At 35.4% G+C, this 22266-nt stretch overlaps 1 long non-coding RNA gene across 1 annotated transcript in view; it reads right to left on the bottom strand.

The window, feature by feature from the left end:
- Positions 1-685: 685 nt before the first annotated feature.
- LOC139438820 (uncharacterized) overlaps positions 686-22266 on the bottom strand; it is a 128168-nt gene continuing 106587 nt past the window's right edge. Inside the window, exons 2-3 of the long non-coding RNA XR_011648547.1 lie at positions 14835-14910; positions 686-5386 (exon numbers count right to left, since the gene is read on the bottom strand). This is a non-coding gene — a long non-coding RNA (uncharacterized lncRNA). The remainder of the gene's footprint in view (positions 5387-14834; positions 14911-22266) is intronic.

Raw genomic sequence — 22266 nt, 5'->3', positions numbered from 1 at the left:
TACATATCACAACTTGAATTATACTGTCACTAGTTATGTAAGTGTACTTCTCCATAAATAAAGAGCTTTTGTCATCTGTCTTTTCAAATATCTAAGAAATTTTCAGTCACACCCTGCTCACAATCTAGGCCCCAATAAACACTATTTTGTCCAGTGCTCTGCATATTTTAAGTATTTGATAAATTTTGAGCAGAACTGAAATTTTAGCAATTAATTCAGTTAGTAAGTACTGATCATCTAACTTACTTTGCTGTGAGGATCTCAAATAATGTGATAACTTGATTCCTGCTTAAGGTCTTATATATATATTTGGAGGGACATAAAGACTAAAACCAATAAAAAGGCGAAAGTGTAGTGAAGGCAGGAAAGTAGAGTGTAGATAAGGAATAGGAAATCTCTTTGACACAAAGGACTTAGGAAAGACCTCATGGAAGAGGTCTGATATGAGCATGAGAATAAGTATGATTAGGATGGATAGAGAGGGAGAAAGATGTATTTCAATTGAAGGGAAACAATTTGATCAAATTCATTGAGTGAAAGATTGAAGCAAGTATATAGATGAACAGAAAATTGATGCATATGGCTATGTTCCCTGGAGCATCTAGAATAGCAAAACAAGAAAAATGGATTTGTTTGGAAAGCAAGGCAAAACCATTAATAAATCTTAACAGAAAATTCTTGGGTAATAGTTTTTTCAACAAGTATTTATTGAGTTCTGTAAAGTGTCATACATTATTTGAAGTTTTGGGAATACAAGAATGAACAAAACAGATAAAGACCCTTACCTCTGAAGTGTATAGATTAATGGTAGTGGTGGGATAGGGAGTCATGACTTATAAATGAACCAAAAATAAATAGCATTTTTTGAGTGATTAGTGCTATGAAGGAAAACATGTTAAAAAGTGAAAGGAAAGCTATAGTGAACAGAAAAGAGAGGGGAGCAATCTCAGTAATTCATTTGCAGGTCTGACTAATAAAATGAGAGTTTTACAAAAAAAAGCTTTGTGAGACACGGGGACAGGTTCACTCACAGGGTGATGTCAATAACCCTTGTGAACCCACCATACATGTTTGTATGCTCTCTATCATATTTTAATTTCCTTTCATAAAGGATATTAATCCCACTTATCCAGTAAGTAGTTACTTGTCAGAGATCTTTTTCTTTCTGTTTTACAAGTTATGCACAGAATCCTCAACAAGATTGTGCAATCTTTAGAACAGTTGATCATCATGGTCAAAAAGATGTTCATCAAACAAATTTGACTTTGGATCATTTTTCTGTCCTAAGTATTTCATTAGTACCTTTAATTAAAGCTCTATGGTTTAAGTGTACTAGGAGCCAAATCTCCCACCGAAAATGAAATGATTTCAATGTAGGGAAATCCCATTAGGATTTGATACAAAACTAATTTTGACACTGTAAAGAACAAAATTATTAACAGTGACCTATTAGTTATCTACTGGAGTTTTATTCTTTAGTCCCAAATGTTATAGAACCTAAAATTTATATTTTGAAATTCTTAAGTCTTAATACCATAAGGCAAGGAAGAAAGTGCTACAAAGCTCTTCTCTGTGAAATCCAGATAAGGTTCTGTTTATTTTAATTTTATAATAAAATCCAATTTTTATTTCCTAAATTAATTTATCATTTCTTTATTGTTCTTAGGTTTTAATTCCTTAGTTTTCTTTCTAATTTTTCATTAAATTGAAGACTTTAGGGAGTAAGGTTTGGAGACAAAGCTGCTATGACTTATTCTAATTAGAAAGTAAAATTTTAAAACACAGACTTCTAAAATAATTCTTCTTTTATATTTTTTGTCTTTTTAAGAAATATATATAGATCACAAAAAAATTTACATTAAAAATATTAAAGGTTCCTATAAACCCCACACCCAATCCCACTTCCACTCCTCCCACCATCAACAATCTCTTTCATCATTGTGGTATATTCATTGCATTTGGTGAATACATTTTGAAGCACTGCTGTACTGCATGAATTACAGTTTACATTGTAGTTTACACTCTCCCCAATTACATTCAGTGGGTAATGGCATGATATATAATGTCCAGCATCTGTCCCTGCTATATCATTTAGGACAACTCCAAGTCCAGAAAATGGCTTTGCATCATTCCTTTTTCCCCTCGCCCTGCCCTCAGTGACTACTGTGGCCACTGTCTCCACATCAGTAATACAGTTTCTTTCATTGCTAGAGTCACAATAGTTCCATAGTAAAATATCAGTAATTCCACTCTAATTTATATTTTATTCCTTCATCCTGTGGACACTGGGATGGTGATGTCCATTCCACCTCTAAATTGAGAGGGATCCTACATGGATGATGGATGTGATTCTCCTGCTTGCAGTTGTAGGCACTCTTGGTTAGCTTGTGTGGTGGTTGACCATCTCCACCTCCCAGTTAGCTGACCTGGGTAATTCTAATGAACCAGAGAGAAGGTGTTATAACTCTGCTGATGTTTTGGGCCCAGCTGGAATAGAGCCAGTCCAGAGATTTAAGTCTCCTGAGTATTCAACAATCCCAGGGCCAACCACAGGTTCAGTAAAAATGACAGAAGAGGCATGTGTACAAAGGTCCCATCTGACTCCGACTCCATCACACTCAGGAGCACAAATTCCAAAGTAGGGCCCACTGATAAGACACTGAACTCCAGAGCCATTTGCCATGACCATAGAACCTGTGTGTCTCCACAGCCCTCAAGATCACTAGTACCTGGCATTATATTTACTTTGGCTGTCTCTGGGATCATGCGCAGAATTGCTTAAGCCCAACCCCTCTGATGACTTTCCAATTCATTTTGAAGTCTCTTAGGCATATACACTCATTTGTCCTTACATTTCTTACTTTTGTTCAAAATCTTTTTACAATTGCATCACCAGCTGGTGATTGCTAGTAATTGCCAGGGAGACTCAACCATGGGAGTCATGTCCTATGCTCGAGGGAAGGTAATGCATTTACATGCTGAGTTTGGCTTACAGAGTGACTGCATTTGAGCAACATGGAGGCTCTCAGTAGTTAACGCTTAGATACCCTGCAGTTCTAGGCCTACTTGAAATTTCAGGCACACAGACTCATAAGCATAGTCATCAGTATCAAGGTCTCATCATTGGTCCATCTGTCTTCACTGGTTTTTGAGCTAGCACTTGGGGGATTGTTGCTGTTCTTTGGGAAATGTGACAGAGCTCGCTTGGCTAGGAACTCAGCATGCCCTCAGCTGTCATTTGTAACTCTACCTACTATGAAAATACCGTACGAATATCTGAACATTTTTATACACCCTATATACATGCCCTGGAGAACTTCCTCCCAACCATGTATCTCTCATCAGTAACACTCTACACCAGTGTTCTTCCCCTGCCATAGTTGAACCCCCTCTGTGATCCAAAACTTTTCCAAAAATGAAACCTAATAGACTGCCAAATTCAATTAATAGGAAAATGAAATAATAATGATAGGATTAAAGATTAGAAATAGAATACATACTAATTTAGAAAAACTAAAATAAAGTAAAATTAATTTGGTTATTAAAAAACGTAAAATATCATTAAACTTTGTTTTTGACGTTTTGCCTTTCATCACTGTAATAGGTGTTGCCCTGTATGTACAGTGGCAAGGCAATCGCTTTCATTCCTTCCTCAGTGTTTACATCTTTTTTTTTTTTTTAATTTTCAATTTTGTCTTCAAAAAAGTTTTGGATCACAGTAAAGTCACACATACAATATAGGGGACTCCCACATATCCAACATCAAACCCTTTTTCCCCTTCCCCAGCAATGATCTTTTTATATGTTCATGTTTAAATTGCTACAGCTGATGTACAGATATTGAAACATAGCTACTAACCGTAATTCCATTTTGGTTTACATTATGGTTTATATTTTAGACTGTACACTTTTGTAAATTTTTAGTTACGTTATGGCTTACATTATGGTTTACATTTTAGACTATACAATTTTATAAGATTTGGTGAAATTTAGCATATCCTATATCCATCATTACATAATTTTTTGGAACACTTTCATTGCCCCCAATTACCCTCACTCCATCTATTCTATTCTTCTTTACCCATCCCCTCAGGGCCCACAGAGACAACCAAGCTTTATTGCTTGAAGGATAACATTGATAGATGCTTTCAACAGTGCTGAGGGCTTGAAGTGTTAGACTGTCCTTCCCCATCGAGAGCCACCAATGATCTCAAGAGACACCTTTCCCTCTGTTTTCTAGGAGAACATTAGTCCTCCCAGGATGGGGGTACCTCTTCACACTCATGTGGGTCTCCGCCCAATGATATAACACACTATGACAAGATGAGCATTCACACACTCCCTAGAAGCCTTTCCCTGTGTCAGATGCCCCCCATTAAGCTCCTTAAACAAGTAACCCTTCCTTAATAATAGGCTTACAGAAAATTGAGGGGGAGAGGAAGGTTGTGAGCTGATGCTTACATAGGTGAAATATATGATAAAGTGTAGGTATTTATGCAGGGAAGGGATAAGATGAGGACATAGGGATACTATTGAGTAGGGCTTTGCAGGCTTGAGGGGGGCTAGGGTTAGGAAGATGGGTCAGATGGTCCAAATAATTGGGGGAGAGTTGGGGGTAACAGGTAAAATAATTCTGCTAACTACTTCAAGCATGTAATTTGAAAATTATTTCACTCTATTTAGACTAAAGTATCTACTTGCAATGCAATATCTTAAAATATTAAAATAAATAAAATTTCAGCCATATCCTTTATATTGATATTTTAATTACAGGAAACTTAAACCATTTTGATATAAAAATTACATGATTAACATTTTCAGTCTATATGTCCTCATCACTTAAAGAGATCTTTAAAGAAAAAAAAAGAATTGTTTCAAATGCTAATAAGATTTCTATTTTCACTTTTTCTATTTCTGGGAAAAATATGAATAGTTAACCTTACTTTTACATATTAATTTATATGCTATTTTGAGATTCATCAAAAAAATCTTACAATTTTCCAAAGGAAAGAGAAAAATAAGAATGAGTCATTTAGGTTAAAAGAAAGATACCTCTGGTTAAAAAATCAGATTTGAGAAGCAAATGTGGTTCAAGTGATTGGGTTCCTGTCTAACATATGGAGCACCAAAGGTTTGATTCCTGGGGCCTTCTGGTGAAGGCAAGCTGACCCACACCGTGAGCTGGTACACATGGAGTACTGGCCTCTGTAGAGTGCTGGCCCATGCTGGAGTGCTGGCCCACATGGCAAGCTGGCCCAAGTGGAGAACTGGTGCAGCAAGGTGACATAACAGAAGGAGACACAGCAGACCAGTGAGCTGAGTGGCACAAGAGATAATGCACCTCTCTCTCACTTTGGAAAGTCCCAGGATTGGTTTCCCATGCCACCTAAAGAAAAGACAAACAGACACAGATGAACATGAAGTGAGTGGGCACACAGAGCAGACAAGGAGGTGGGGGGGGGGGAGATAAATAAATATTTTTAAAATGACTTGTTTTATAAATCATGTGTTTTGAATACTTTCTTTGTAGACTTTCAAAATTAACAATCTCAATTTGCAGATACTAAAGGGCCCACTCAGTATTATTGGTAGGAACTGAAAAGTTTCCTTGACCTTTGTGTTCTGAGAGGAGCCAGGCTTTGAATCAATTCTGATGTTTTCACATAATTGTGTTTTTTTGTAATAATGAACTTTATTTATAGATGAATTTTTGATATAAAGAAAAATTACACTGAAAATATAGGAAATTCCCATATAACCCCCCACACCCATATACATAGTTTCCCCTATTATTAACCTTTTACACTAATGTGTGCATTTGTTACAACTGATGAACCAATACTGAAGTATCGTTACTAACCAAACTCTGTAGTTCACATTATGGTTTACACTTTGTGCTGTAGAGTATTATTGACTCTGACAAATGTAAATGCCATGTGTCTGTCATTGCAGTATCATAACAATCCTACTATCCTATATTTTTATAACTCCTTTCATGGAAGTATAAGTCACAGTAGTTTCAAATGATTATAATCTAATTAATAAATTGTGCATTAATGTCAAAAAAAATGTACATTAACCTTAAGCACTTCTATACTGTGTTGGGTAAGTAAAACTTGCTTGAAGATTTGGAAAATGGAGATCAGTGTAGTCTGCAGTATTTAGTTAAAATTTTATTAATTAGCATTATTTTAAAACAAATAGGCCTCCAGTAAAGGCTGGAAAGGATTTGGATTTGAATACAAGAACCACAGGGTCAAAACCGTGAGCCAAGTCAATGTTTATGGAAATGAATGTGGTTTTTGAAGTTGGGGAGGTGAGCAAAGGGTAAACAGAATGCAAAACTGGAAGAGCTATTGGACTTATGGGGGAGAAGGATGGAGAAGGATCAGAATAAAGGGAAATTTAAATGCTATGCTAAGAAATTTGAATTTGTCTTAGGTATAACAAGCAATGCAGTATTATTGAAAGCACCCTCTTATTTTTGACAATAGTAGGAAATTATTGCAACTGAACTACAAAAAAATATAAGTAGAACAGGAAATGAACAAAGGAATGTGACCTTAAGTAAGTAATCAAAAAATGGGAGATCCTATGGGATAAAACAAAAAAATTAGGAGGCGTTTCTACAGAACAAATTAGAAATGGTACATGAAGAATGTTTACAAAATCTACTATTTGTTCACCATTATGAGGTAATGATCACAAATCTTATAATATTGTAATATAAAGTCCCTTAAGGCAACAATTGGGAAGTACTCATATATGTGGAGACAATAAATAATATTTTATTTATAAGGTATCTCAGAGAGATTGCTCTGCCAAAGCAGAATTCCTTTTTCACAATGGGTTGCTATAAATATGAAGATGACATAAATCAATCAGTTTTTAATTAGAATTTACTAGCTTTCCAAGTTAATTTTCTGTAAAATTGAACAGTCATCTCCTTCATCCTTAGTGATTTTGATGGTACATCTTAAGACATTTAAATTAATATATCTACAGTTTGCTTTTTTCAAACATAATTCCAATGGGATGTTATATGAAAAATGTTTGCTCATTGAAAAAATTAAACATTTAGGAAAATTGTTTTTAATGTTAAATTAAAAAACTGATGTTGAAATTTTTTTAAAATATTAAACCAAATATTGATTTCCTATATTCGTACAATTTCCTTCATAAATTCCCACAGAAAACCTTTACTGCTGTAAGCAGTGTCTCTGTTATTATCAAAATACTCTTGTGAAACCTGACTACCAGCTGGAGGTTATACAGCTGACACTTTAGGGGAAATAATATCCTCTAGAGGTTTCATTGTATGTATTTGAAAGGCTAGAGAAAGCTTTAAGAAACTCCTTAACCTCTTGAACAAAAGAAATAGGAAGGGAAAATAAGACACATTTCTTACTAGAATCTTATTTCTCCATATTCCTTTTCCAACAGAGAATGTACAGATAATCTAGGATAGCCACTCATTGACAAATGAATTTATCCATACTGGTTTTCTGGATCTACCAGACCTGAAGCTGCTTCTGTTTGAGGTGTTCTTTGTCATCTATCTGATCAACACGCTAGGGAACCTCAGTTTGGTGGCATTGATCTATAGAGAACATGGTCGTCACACACCAATGTACATCATTCTGGGCAATGCTGGTACTGATGGATTCCTGATGTTCCTGTGATATTATTCCCAAGATGCTAGTGAACTTCTTTTCAGAAAACAGATTGATTTCCCTCTATGAATATACGTCATGATTTTATTTTCTCTGTTTTGCTGAAACTGTGGACTGTTTTCTTCTGGCATCAGTGGCTTATGACAGGTATATGGCAATATGTAGACCACAGCAGTATCACACCAAGATGTCAAAGAAACAGTGTATTCAGATGACCACAGGGGCCTACATCGCTGGAAATGTGCATTCCATGATTCATATAGGGTTCCCGTTTAGATTAACTTTCTGCTAATCTCATGAAATAAATCACTTTTTAAAATGTTCTTCCTTTGTACAGACTCTCCTGTGTTGACCCTTTTATAAATGAACTGATGATACTTATCTTTTCAGGGTAAATTCAAATCTTCACTATTACCATAGTTATAATCTCTTATCTTTATGTCCTCTTCACTATCTTCAAAAGGAATTCCAAACAGGGAACAGGCAAAGCATTATCAACTTGTGCATTCCATTTTCTCTCTGTTTCAATATTCTATGGTTCTCTTCTCTTCATGTACATTTGACCAAGTTCATTTAATGAAGCAGATAAAGATATACCTGTTGCTGTAATTTATACTCTAATAATTCCTTTATTATATCCCTTTAATTATAGTCTAAGGAAAAGGAAGTAATTATTGCTATAAAAATTATGATGAAAATGTCTCATAACATTCTGAAATTAATATTGTAGCCTGTAGCAAACTGATTTTAAATTGACAATCTTTTTATAAGGTCAAAGAATACTGAAAAATGTAGAGTGGCCCCTATGTATATAAAAATCAAATCAATAATCTATGATGATGGTAAGCCAAATAATGTATAACTGGATATATAAGTTCAGAAATTTGAATTTCTGCTAAGTTGCATTTTAAAATCTAAGCTATTATAATCCATTAGAAATTAATAAATGATTACTACTTTAGTCAAAAACTGTGTCAGAGTATGATTATAATTTTTCAGCAAACTATAAGGATAAAAGTCATTATATGAATTCAATATTTGGCACTTACAGCAAATCATAATCTTGCAAACTCGGCTACCATCCAAGTTCTCAACATTAATCCCTTCTTCAACAACACCATCTATCAGATATAAACTGTTGTTTTGAATTTAATTTTTGTGATGCCATAAACCAGAGAATCCATAAATCTCTAGATAATGCAATGCCCCTCCCCCCCGCATAGATGCTTCTTAAAGCATGTGTTCACATTCCGAAGCATGATAGCTGTATGTACTAGAATCTCTCCTGGTGTGTATCAGTAACTTCAAAGAAATATGTTTATGAACTTGAAAATTCCCACATTTGTGCCTTCTTTATTCTTACCACCACATAACTCCCTATAAGTTCCTGGGTGGAGGGAAGAACTCCCTGTATGCACTACTCTCAATGTCCCCTGGCCACCCAGGACCAGCTTCCTGGTTTGTAAATTTCCTAATAAACTGTTACAATTTTGCTGTATAGAGTAACTTGGTCTATTGTCTTCATTTGCTCAGTGAACTTGTTGGAACCTTTTTTTGTAGGTTCACAGCCAGGCAATTCTTGACTTTGTTTTTGTTCTAGAGATTTTTTAAGTATGATTCCATATTTACTCTCAAAAACATTTCTATCTTTAATCTTAATCATTTATCCTCTCAAGCTCTCTGAAATATGGTATCTTCATAATGGGGATTTATTACTCTGTACTTGAAAATGATAATATTTATGCTAGAAGCCCTATAGATTTTAATATTTTCACATAGCTTGAGTAGTTGTTTATGATGTATGATAATACAATTCCTGAATTTATCAATTAAATCAATGTTTTTTCCCTTCACATCATTACTTGTCCTGTTGTTAAGAATAACACCAACGTGCATAAATACCATTGTAAATTATTGTTGTATTCCTATCATTACCAGAAAGTAGGAAATACTATTCATGAATAAATTAGGCAAATAATAATGAAAACCAAAAATCTAACAGATTTATTAATGACTTAATTGTGCTAATATGAAAGAAAAAAGCATGAGATCTTATCATTTGCTAAGCATATAGCTTAACTACTTATGAGTTAGGCATTATTTTCATGTTTTTCTAAATGAAAACTCAGTTTCAAATATTAAGTTGCTTCCCCAGGTTCACTAATTTCATACATGAATGGTGTCAGATTTGGATTAATAATGCCTTTTTCCCAAAGCATTTTACAGCTTCTTTCACAGAAGTTGATCATGATTGATCTCAAAATGCTTACTATCTAATAGGGATATCAGTTATACACATGAAAAAAATAATACAGATTGTACTCAAGCATTTCTAAATTGTTTTGGGTATATAAAGCATGCTTTTGAGTTCAGATATTGGAAATCAGTCTAGTCTGGCATATGTAGTAAAGGTGGCATTAGAAGTGAATACACCTTAAAGAATGGAAAAAATATATATTGATATTTGGGGAGAAAGAGGTATAATAGTGTGAGCAGAGTCAATATTCATGGCAGTGAGTGTGATGTAGAGTCTGGGGAATGAGGGAATGGAATGTGAATGGAAAGAATCAGAAAGCTGGCAGAGCTGTGGATGAGATTTGGTGAAAATGGGAAATGAGAATGAAAGTATATCAGAATACTGGAAATAGTCATGCCACCCCAGGGAATCTGAATTTATCTAAGGATCACCAAACAGTGAAATCTTCCTGGCAGCAGAACAATAAGATTGCGTCTCTCAGAAAATTGATCTGGCATTTGATTGAAGTGACTGGAAGCAGTGAGACTAAGTGCAATAATTCAAATAAAAGGGGATAAGAATTAAAAATGGAGGAGATTCTAAGAAAGGAGAATAGATATAGCACAATTTTAAGAAGAGCAAATAGTTAATTGTCACTTTTGGATACTGAAAGATAGGCCTATATTCTTATTATATATATCAAAGATGTCATATTTGATTTCTTATTGCAAGTACTTAATATAGAGCATGACAAATTTGGACATTTGTTAAGGATTGCATCATGCTCATCACAAAAGGCATGTCCAAGTTTCAATTGACGTTCCTGTAAATGTGAAACTTTTTGTAAATATGACATTTGAAGATGTTATTAGTTAATGTATGGACTCATTTCTGAACAGGATCTTCATAGATTAGGCCAAATTGCATCAAGGTTGACCTTAATTGATATGACTGGAATTCTTATAAACTTACAATATTTTCATACAGTCAATAGAAATCATAGCCAGAAATAGCAGAAACCAGAGGAACATACAAAAGGAGAGAGATATCATGTGAGGGGAGATTGTCAGAAGTACAGACACTGGGAACAGATGTTAGACTTATAGTCTCTGAAACTGTAGGACAATAAATTGCTGTTGTTAAGCTAACTCATTATGTGATGTTTGCCATAGCAGCCCTAGCAAACAAAGACAACATTCAAAAAAAATTTCCTGATTATATGATGCATAAACTAATATGGTTTTTTAATAATTGTAATTAGTAGTGAATTTTACAGTTTTTCATGTATTTATTGACCTTCTTTATTTGTTCTAAAAATCACCTACTCATGTCCTTTGCCTACTTTTTCAATGGTCCTTATCATTTTTCTTATTATTTATATATACAAATTTATTTTATGTCAACTATAATCCATGCGATGCAGCATGCTCCAAAATATATTCACCAAATGCAATGAATGTGCCACAATGATGAAAGAGATTGTTGATGTGGGAGAAGTGGGGGGTGGGGGGTGGAGTATGTGGGAACCTCTTATATTTTTTAATGTAACATTTTTTTGTGATCTAGGTACCTTATAAAAATGACAGTTTAATAAAAAAATAAAAATTAAAAAAAAAAAGACTACTGAACATTTATACCTAGCTTGGTACTTTTTCCCCCAAATATTTGCTAGTCTTCTAATTTTGCTTATGAAGATCTGTGATGTAGAAAATTTTCCCTTTTAAGGTATATGTCTATGATTATTTCTTTGTTGTGTCATATTCTCTTGCTCCGTAGAAATTTCTATTACTGAAATCTCCTAATCATTGATATTTTCAGAGCTTCCATTTTCATCATTGATTAATGAATCAGTAAGAGATATAATTGTAGTGAATGATCTCAAGTCTAATACTAAATAGAGGATTTTTATGAATCAAGTTTAATGTAATTGTTTTCAAAATATCAGAGGCAGTTTATGGAGAAATAGGTAAACAAGTTTTATGAACATTAGATATAAGATATTAAAATGTGTGCTAAATCTACAATAATTTAAACAACTTCATACTGGTTTAAGAATCAATATACAAATTGTGGAAAACATAGTATTGCCTAGAAGACAACCAAGTATCTGATAAGAATAAAATCAAACCAGTCAGGAATAAAATGATGATTTTATTTTTTATCTTAGGGCATTTCAAGTATTTGGATCTTCTTTCATTGTGTTTTGTTTTATATGTTTATGGTTTTTATAATGTAGTAACATTAATATTTTTTAATTTCTAAGTTTTAATATTGAATATGGGAAATATTGACAGATTCAAGTCACATACAGAAACATTGTTTTGGGTCCAAAATAACATTTAAAAGCATAAAGAATTCCAGAGAACAAAAGTTTGAGGAGTTGTTTTGGGAGCTCTGAATTAGGTAGAGGCTTGGACCTGTCCTCTATTTAGTGGATATTGTTAGTTTTAAGTATTGCATCTATTTATGCTGTTTTCCTTTTCTAAGGAACCAAGGTTTTGTTTTTTATTTGATTTTTATGTGTTTCTGAATCTCTTCTGCCATCCCATTCCAACAGTAAATACCAGAGGTTGTTGAAGTTGAACAATGTGACTTGTTTGGGGTTAATGAGAAAGAAAAGAACTTTTACTGGAAGTTATTACTGAAAACATATCCTTTAAGTGAGCCACAAAAATCATAGTGTTTGTTACTCTCAGGGTCATGGTGTGTGGATTTGAAATCTGGCATTTGCTTCACCCATTTTCAAACAAGAAGGGAGGAAGGCAGGGTATGAAGTCAAGGCATAACAGAGGATATACCTGAAAAACAGAACTAGTCTTCTACTGTGTAATCCAGTAGATTTTCTTGCTCTTTTCACTTGTTTGGAGAAAATGTCTTATTGACAACTGTGTATTTTTTTTACATATTCAGTCAACTTTCTTTCATCTTTATCCTTTTATATTCTATTTCAAATTAATCCTCAGATAATCTTGTATCAACACAGAACGTTTGAGTTGTATGCATTGTATGATTACAATACATCAAGTCTTTTATTTTCATTACTATATTTTTACTTTCCAATAACTGTCCTTTTTCAAAAAGTTGAGTTAATTTGTGCACAGAAATACTAAAATGGAGTTCAGGAATTAACCCAGGCTACCTGGCTCCAGAAATCATAGTCTTAACCACTAACTCATACAATGCATAGCATGAAGTAGTAGGTCAGACAAGTTGGAATTGAGTTTGTAGATTATGGCATTTTTTTCAGGGCACTCAAGTTTTGCTACAATAAAGGAAATCATAACATAAATAGCTTTGAGGTTCTAGAGATGGCAAATGATATTTATAGACATAAGAAAGAAACTAGCTTAGCTCCTATTGATTGGACAAGAGTTTGCCTATCTTATGGAAGAAGATTAGAACAAGAGGGCTTTATTTTGTATTGGGTTAAAGGTAATGAACTAAGAATTTGGTTTAGTGTCGGGGTAGGCTGCCTAGCTGGGGATTTCAAATTCAAAAGATAAAGAGGAATCTTAAGAAGGCATTTTTCATGCATCTCTGACAGACCTGGAACAATTAAAGTATGCTGCTAAGGTTTCCACAACAGATGTGGAAAAAAAAGGTCCTTGTGTTTTCTGTCTGGTTGTGGCAGCCAAGACTGAATGGGTGAATACAAGAAATTCTAAAACATGGGGAAATAGGAAATAATCTTTGCTGCAACTTAGATGTAAACTTAGAAAAAGCAAAAAAAAAAAAGAGAACTTTTGGTTATTCCCTCAGTTTTGGTTATTCCCTCAGTTATGAAGACCTGACAAAGATGTTGCTAGTCTATTATTCAATACTAAGTCTTTCCTGTTTCACTGCTGATTTCACAGGTTAGCTGAAGTTTGAGATTTTCATCATCCTATTTATGCTGGGTTTGTGTCCTCAGTTGTATCACTTGTTGAATTAATGGCTAAGTAGTAGAATTTAATGGTAGAGCTATCTGACAATGACTGAGGGTATTATGAATATGATTTAAAGGATAACAATTGCCTTTCTTTGAACATCTCTGAACCAAGGTCCCCAGGATCTTAGAAACCAAAAAGGGACTCAGATCAGTCAGATTCAGGAGGATTGTAAGTTGATTTGACTGCTTCTCTAGCATGGGCTTCTGCTACCACTATTGTAACCCGATTTTGTCTAGCTTCTTGACTATGCTGCAGAAATGAATTTCTAGAGCATATCAGATAAGTTAAGCCAGTAATTTGCTAAGGTAGTGAGGGAAGAGAAATAGGAGAAAATAAGAAATCATGGGTCCCAGGTAGAGAGGAAGGGACTGCAAAGTGAAAAAGTGGGGTTATTTACAGAATACAATTTCCCACTATAGATTATAAAAGCATAGGTTTATTTGAATGTTGATCCATGCAGGGAGACACAGTGAGAGTGGGCACAGAAGGCAGGAATAGGGAAAAACTGGCATGGGAACTGGCACTGGGACAAGGCAAAGGTAAGAAAACAAGAGGTCTTCATGCTTGCTTTTTGAACCATTAACTATTCTGCGCATTTGTTAATGATAGGGGAAGAGTTCCAGCTGTTCGCTGTTTGAATGATTACCCCCCACCCATTAATCCCCAGAAGGGCCACTTATAAAGTCCTTGGGGGAACATCCAGGGCTTCTCCTGGCTTCTGGAGGAAATCTTGTTCAGAATGGCAGAATTTTGTGTGTGGGGGGTCTTCCAGCTGCCATCTTGGGGATATTGATGTATACATGGTCTCTTTGCCAAGTTCCAGATCCATCTATTGAGTCCTTATCTTACTAGCCAGCTTCATTACCCCCCTCAGAGAGTTTATACCTGTATTCTTAAGGGGTGCTAAAGGACAATCATTCTTCTGTAGCTACTTCCTGTTAGTTAGGGGTAGTAGGCCCTATCTGACTAGGTGTAAAACACAATGAGTATTCTTACTGGGCTGGAGGAAAACAGATCTGGCATCCTGGGCAAAATTGGATGAAGTCTCCATATGGCTAACAAGATGTTGATTCTGGAAAGAAATAAACTTGATTAGAATTTTGAGAATATATGATCCCACTACGAGATTACTGGGCCACAAAATAGAAAAGGTCAGGTGCCTGCAAAGGCTGAATACTCCCAAAGTAGGTAGGTGACAGTATTCTTCCTTGAGCTATTTATGCTGTTGGTTAACTCTAGGGAGAGACTGTAATAGGCAACAGGTTTGGGTATAAATTGCCAATCCCAGTTCCTATGGTATGGGAGAGAAAAGAGAAGATGCATTGCAATTTTTAGTTAAGATACAGGAGATGAAAAAGGCAAGATTTTTTAAAGTGATGTCTGGTTTGCCCTCTGCCTAGCAATAGGCATTTGGGCTAATGTTAGAGGGAACAGCTGACTTTGAGCAGACACTAATTAGCTTTGTCTCAGTGAGGTATTTCAGGCTATACAATGACTGGAATTCATATATTCTTTCAAGTGCTTCTGGTAAGCTGGCACATTCTTGGGCAGCTGGCTTCACTTAGGATTAGTATACCAAGCTGGAAATTCCTTTAAATTTATTTTTTTCTCTCTATTTTTTTAAATCTTACATTCAAAAAATATAGGAGGTGTCCATATACCCCTTACCCTCTTCACCCCATTCCTCCCACGTCAACAACCTCTTTCATCACAATGGGACATTCTTTGCATTTTGTGATACATTTTTGAGCACTGCTGTACCACATGGATAATGGTTTACATTGTAGTTTACACTCTCCCCCAGTCCACACAGGGGGCCATAGCAGGACATACAATGTCCAGCTCTCTCCCTGCAGTACCACCCAGTACAATTCCAAGTCCTAAAAATGCCCTCACATCATACCTCTTTTTCCCTCTACCTACTCTCAACAGCTACTGTGGCCACTACCTCCACATCAATGCTGCAATTTCTTCCATTACTAATCACAATAGTTCCTTAACAGAATATCAGTAAGTCCACTCTCATTCATATTCTATTCCTCCATCCTGTGGACCCTGGGATGGTTATGTCTAGACCACTTCCATATTGAGAGAGGACTTAGATTCCACATGGATGATAGATGCAATTCTCTTGCTTGTAGTTGTAGGCACTCTTGGCTCCCTGGTGTGGTGGTGGACCTTCTTCTCTTCCCTGTTAGCTGTTTGGGATAAGTCCAATAAACCAAGGGTAGGAGTTGCAAGTCTGCTGAGGCTCAGAGCCTGGCTGTCACATGGACAGTTCAGAGATTCAGGTCTCCTGAGCATACACCAACACCAGTGGCAACCACAGGTCTGGTAAAAGTGACAGAAGAGGCATGTGTAGAAAGGTCACATCTGAGTCCAACTCCATCACACCAAGGAACACAAACTCCAAAGTAGGGCCAACTGACATGGCACTGAATTCCAGAGCCATCTGCCATGGTCATAGAACCTGTGGGTCTTTGTAGCCCTCAGAAGAGCCAGTACCTGGGGTTGTATCTAATTTGGCTGTCTCTAGGACCCTGCTGAGACATGTGTAAGTGCAACCCTCTGACAACCTCCTGACTCTTTTTTGGAAACTCGTAGCCATAAAAATTCATTTGTCTTTTCCATTTCCCCCTTTTATTCAAGGTCAAAAAGCAGTTTTTAACACCTGATGTAACATGTAGGCTGAGATATTTTGCTGATCTGAGTTGACCCTTTTATTCAAGGTCTTTTTCTAGTTACATCGTCAGCTGGTGCTTGGTAGTAATCCTTTGGCACCAGGGAGGCTCATCCCCAGGAGTCAGGTCCCATGCTGGGGGGAAGGTAATGCATTTACATGCTGAGTTTGGCTTAGAGTGGTCAAATTTGAGCAATATGGAGGCTCTCAGAAGGTAACTCTTAGACACTCTGCAACTCTAGCCCTAGTTGAAATTTCATGTATACAGGCTGATAAGCATAGTTATCAGTATGAAGGACTCGTTGTTTGACCATCCTTCTTTATTGGTCATTGCCATTGCACTTGGGGGATTGTGGCTGTTATACTGGGGAATGTGATAGAACTCCCATGGCTAAAAATTCAGCACTTCCTCATTTGTTAGTTTTAACTGTAACAACAATGAAAATATCCAAACATTTTTATGGACACTATATACATACCCTGGAGAACTCCCTGCCAAACATGTGTCCTCCATCAATAACACCCCACATAATTGCTCTTCCCCTGTCATAATTGAATCTCTCTGTGGTCCAAAACTTCTTTAAAAATGAAGCCTAGTATATTGCCAAATTCATTTAATAGTAAAATATAATATAGTGATAGGTTTAAAGGTTAGATAAAAATATATACTAATTTAGAAAACTTGAAGGAAACATAAATTGGGGTGTTAAAAAATGAAAAAATGAAAAAGCCTTGTTTTTAACATTTTGTCTTTCATAACTTCAATAGGTGTTGCCTGAATGTACAGTGGCAAGGCAATTTCTTTCATGTCATCCTCAGTGTCTTCATCTTTTCTTCTTCTTTTTTTCTAATTATTAATTTTGTCTTCACAAAAGATTTAGATCACAGTAATTCACATATACACTATACGGTACTCCCACATATCCAGCATCAAACACTTTGTCACTTCCCCAGCAATGATCTTTTTACATGTTCATATTATATTTGCTGCAGCTGCTGTACAGATATCAAAAAATAGCTTTCAAACATGGTTCCATTTGGGCTTACTTTATGGTTTATATTTTAGCCTCTACACTTTCTAAATTTTTAGTTATCTTATGTTTTACATTATGGTTTACATTTTAGCCTATAGACTTTTATACATTTTTGGTGTAATTTAACATGTCCTATATCCATCATTGCATGATCTTCTGGAACACTTCCATTGCCCCACAGTTGCACTAATTCCATCTGCTCAATACCTCTCTCCCACTCCCCTCAGGACCCACAATGACAACCAATCTTCATTACTTGAAGGACCATATTCAGAGATACTTGTCACAATGATGAGGGCTTGACATACTTGACTGCCCTTACCCACTGGGAGCCACCAATTCTCTCAAGAGATACAATTCCCTCTGTTTGAGAACATCAGTCCTCCCCAGGATGTGGGTACACCTTCACTCTCATTGTATGGGTCTCCACCCAACGACATAACCCACTATGACAAAATGAGCACTCTTACACTCCTTAGAATCCTGCCCTGTGTCAGATGACCCCCTTAAGCATATTAAACAGGTAACCTTCCTTTTTACATTTTCTAAAGAGTTTTTTCACCATTACAGTTTCAACTACATTCCTGACAATCGTCTATGTGCAAATGTTTCCCTCACCTTCCCCCCAATTTCTTGGGCCATCTGACCCATCTTCCCATCCCTACCCCCCCCCCAAGCCTACAAAGCACCACCCAAAGGTATCCCTATGCCCCCATTTTATCCCTTCCCTGTACAAATACTTACCTGCAACTTATAGATTTCACTGACGTAGGTGTCAGCTCACAACTTTCCTCTCCCCCCAACTTCCTTTAAGCCTTTCATCCAGTCTCTAGCTCTCTGAGACAGCTTGGTTTACTTATTTCATAACAGAGATATCATGTAATATTTGTCCTTCAATGCCTGGCTTGCTTCACTCAACATATTGTCCTCAAGATTCATCCATGTTATCACATGTGTTTATACTGTATTCCTTCTTATAGCTAAGTATTATTCCATTTTATGTATATACTACATTTTATTTATCCATTCATTGATGTGCATTTGGGCTGATTCCAACTTTTGGCAGTAGTGAATAGTGCTGCTATGAACATTGGTGTGCATATATTGGTTTGTGTCCTTGTTTTCAGTTCCACTGGGTATATTCCCATCAGTGGAATTATTGAGTCATATGGCAAATTTATAGCTAGTTTCTTGAGACACTGCCAAACTGTCCTCCAGAATGGCTGGATCTTCTGCATTCCCACCAGCAGTGGATGAGTGTTCCTATTCCTCCACATCCTGTCCAGCACTTGTAGTCTTCTATTTTTTGATAGGTGCCAGTCTCATGAGAGAAAGATAGTACCTCATTGTTGTTTTGATTTGCATTTCCCTAATAACTAGTGAGTTTTAGCATTTTTTCATGTTCTTTTTAGGCATTTGTATTTCTTCTTTGGAAACATGTCTGTTTAAATCTCCTGCCCATTTTTTAATGGGCTATTTGTCTTTTTATTTTCAAGATATAGGAGTTCTTTAGGTATGCAGAATATTAGTCTCCTATCAGATATATGGTTACCAAATATTTTCTCCCATTGAGTAGGTTGTCTTTTCACTCTCTTGACAAACTCCTTTGATGTGCAAAAGGCTTTAATTTTGAGCTATTCCCATTTATATATTTGCTTTTTTGCTCTTCATGCTTTCGGTGTGAAGTTCAAGAAGACTTATCAAATGCAATGGATGTATCATGATGATGGGAGTGAGTGTTGCTGGGCGGGGAGTGGTGGGGTGGGGGTGGTGGGGTTGAATGGGACCTCATATTGTTTTTTTAATGTAATATTTTTACAAAATCAATTAAAAAATAAAAAAAATAAAAAATAAAAAAATAAAAATTGAAAAAAAAAAAAAAAGAAGAAAGAAGATATTTCCTAATACAAGGTCCTGTAGATGCTTCCCTATATTGTTTTCCAAGGTCTTTATGGTCTTGGCTCTTATATTTAGGTCTTTTATCCATCTTGAGTTGATTTTTGTATAAGGTGTGAGTTGGTAATCCTCTTTCATTCTTTTACATATGGGTATCCAGTTCTTCAGGCACCATTTGTTGAAGAGGTGATTTTCTTCCAGTTGAGTGGGTTTGGTGGCCTTGTCAAATATCATATGACTGTATATATGAAGATCAATGCCAGAACTCTCAATTCGGTTCCATTGGTCAATGTGTCTATCCTTGTGCCAATACCATACCATTTTCACTACTGTAGCTATGTAGTATGTTTTGAATAAGGTAGTGTGATTCTGCCAATTTTATTTTTCTTTTTCCATATGTCTTTGGCTATTCTGGGCTTCTTTCTAAATAAATTTCATAGTTAGTTTTTCTAGTTCATTAAAGTATGCTGTGTTGATTTTTATTGGGATTTCATTGAATGTGTAGATCAGTTTTGGTAGGATAGACATCTTAATGATATTTAGTCTTCCTATCCATTAACAGGAAATATTCTTCCATTAATTTTTGTCTTCTTTGATTTCCTTGAACAGTGTTGTGCAGTCTTCTGTGTATAAGTTTTTTACATCTTTAGTTAAATTTATTCCTGGTTATTTGATTTTTTAATTTACTATTTTAAATGGTATCTAGTTTCTTGATTTTTTTAGACTGCTCATCGTCAGTGCACAGAAATGCTACTGATTTTTGTGCATTGATCTGATACCCTGTGACTTTATTGAACTCATTTATAAATTCTAGAAGTTATGTTCTAGACTTCTCAGGATTTCTATGTATGGGATCATGTCATCTGCAAATAGTGAAATTTTGACTTCTTCCTTTCCAGTTTAGATGCCTTTTTTGTCTGGTACTTGCCTCAGTGCTTGAGCAAGTACTTCTAACACAATGTTAAAAAGAAGGGGTGATAGTGGGCATCCTTCTCTTGTTCCTGATCTTAGAGGGAAAGATTTTAGGATTTCAAGATTGAAAATGATGCTAGCTGTGAGTTTTTCATATATACCCTTTATCATGTTCAGAAAGTTTCCTTCTATACTGATCTTCTGCAGTGTTTTTATCAAGAAAGTGTACTATATTTTGTCAAATGCTTTTCCTGCATCTATAGATATGATCATGTGATTTTTTTCCCCTCTATGTTTATATGGTGCATTATAGTAATTTCTTTTATGTTGAACCATCCTGGCATACCAGGAATGAATCCCCCTTTATCATGGTGTATAATTTGTTTACTGTGTTGTTGAATATAATTAGCAATTATTTTGTTGAGGATTTTCATGTCTAGGTTCATTGGAGAGTTTGGTCAGTAATTTTTCTTTCTTGTGGTGTATTTGTTTGGCTTTGGTACTAAGGTAATGTTCGCATCATAGAATGAGTTAGGCAATGTTACTTCTGTTTCTATTTTGCAGAAGAGTTTAAGCAAGATTCAGCCTAGTTCTTTCTGGAATGTTTTGTAGAATTCACCTGTGAATCCATCTGGCCCAGGGCTCTTCTTAGTTGAGAGGTTTTTAATGACTGATTCTTTCTCTTTACTTGTGATTGGCTTGTTGAGATCATCAAGTTTCTTCTTTCATCAATGCTTATGTGTTTCTAGGAATTTGTTCATTTTCCTCTAAATTGTCCCTCTTGTTGGAATATAGTTTTTCAAAGTATCCTCTTATGATAGTCTCTATTTCTGTGGGGTCAGTGGTGATATCCTCTTTCTCATTTCTTATTTTGTGTATTTGCATCTTCTCCCTTTTTTTCTTTGTTAGTCTAGCTAAGGGTTTGTCAATTTTACTGATCTTCTCAAAGAAACAGCTCTTGGTTTTGTTATTTTTTCAAGTTCTTTCTTATTTTCTATTCATTTAGTTCTGGTCTGATCTTTGTTATTTCTTTCTTTCTTCTTCCTTTGGGTTTAGTTTGTGTGTTTTATTTTGTTTTGTTTTACTAATTCCTCCAAGTGTGCAGTTAGCTCTTCAATTTTAGCTCTTTCTTCTTTTCTGATGTATGACTTTATGGCTATAAATTTCCCTCTCCATGCTGCTTTTGCTGCATCCCATAAGTTTTGATATTTTGTGTTATGATTTTCATTAGTTTCAACATAATTATTGATTTTGTTTGAGATTTCCTCCTTTACCCACTGTTTTTCTAACAGTGTGTTGTTTAACTTCCATATCTTGTTGCCAAATCTGGGTGTCTGGCCCTTGACGATTTCCAGTTTTTTCCACTGTGGTCAGAAAACTTATTTTGTATGATTTCAATATTTCTGAATTCACTGAGACTTTCTCTGTGGCCTAGTATGTGGTCTATTTTGGAGAATGATCATGTGCACTTGAGAAGAATGTATATCCTGCTGTATTTGAGTGTAATGCTCTATATATGTATATTAGGTCTAGATCCTTTAATATATTGCTCAAAGTCTTTTTTCTTTATTGATTCTCTTTTGGGGTGTTCTGTCCAAAATTGATAGTGGTGCATTAAAGTCTCCCACTAATTGTAGCGGTATCTATTCCTTCACTTAGTTTTTCCAGTGTTTGCCTCACATATTTGGAGGCACCTTTGTTAGGACCATAAATGTTTATAATTGTTCTTTTTTCTGAGGGATTATCCCTTTCATTAATATGCAGTGTGCATCTTTGTCTCTCACAATTGTTTTGCATTTAAAGTCTATTTTGTCTGATATTGATATAGCTACTCCTGCCCTTTTTTTGGTTATTGTTTGCTTGTAAGATTGTTTTCCAGCTTTTTACTTTCAACTTCCTTGAATCT

This window comes from Dasypus novemcinctus, chromosome 4, assembly GCF_030445035.2.
Source record: "Dasypus novemcinctus isolate mDasNov1 chromosome 4, mDasNov1.1.hap2, whole genome shotgun sequence".
NCBI classification, from domain to species: domain Eukaryota; kingdom Metazoa; phylum Chordata; class Mammalia; order Cingulata; family Dasypodidae; genus Dasypus; species Dasypus novemcinctus.
Note: the sequence above shows the minus strand (reverse complement) of the source record. Positions and strands in the feature narration are given on the sequence as shown.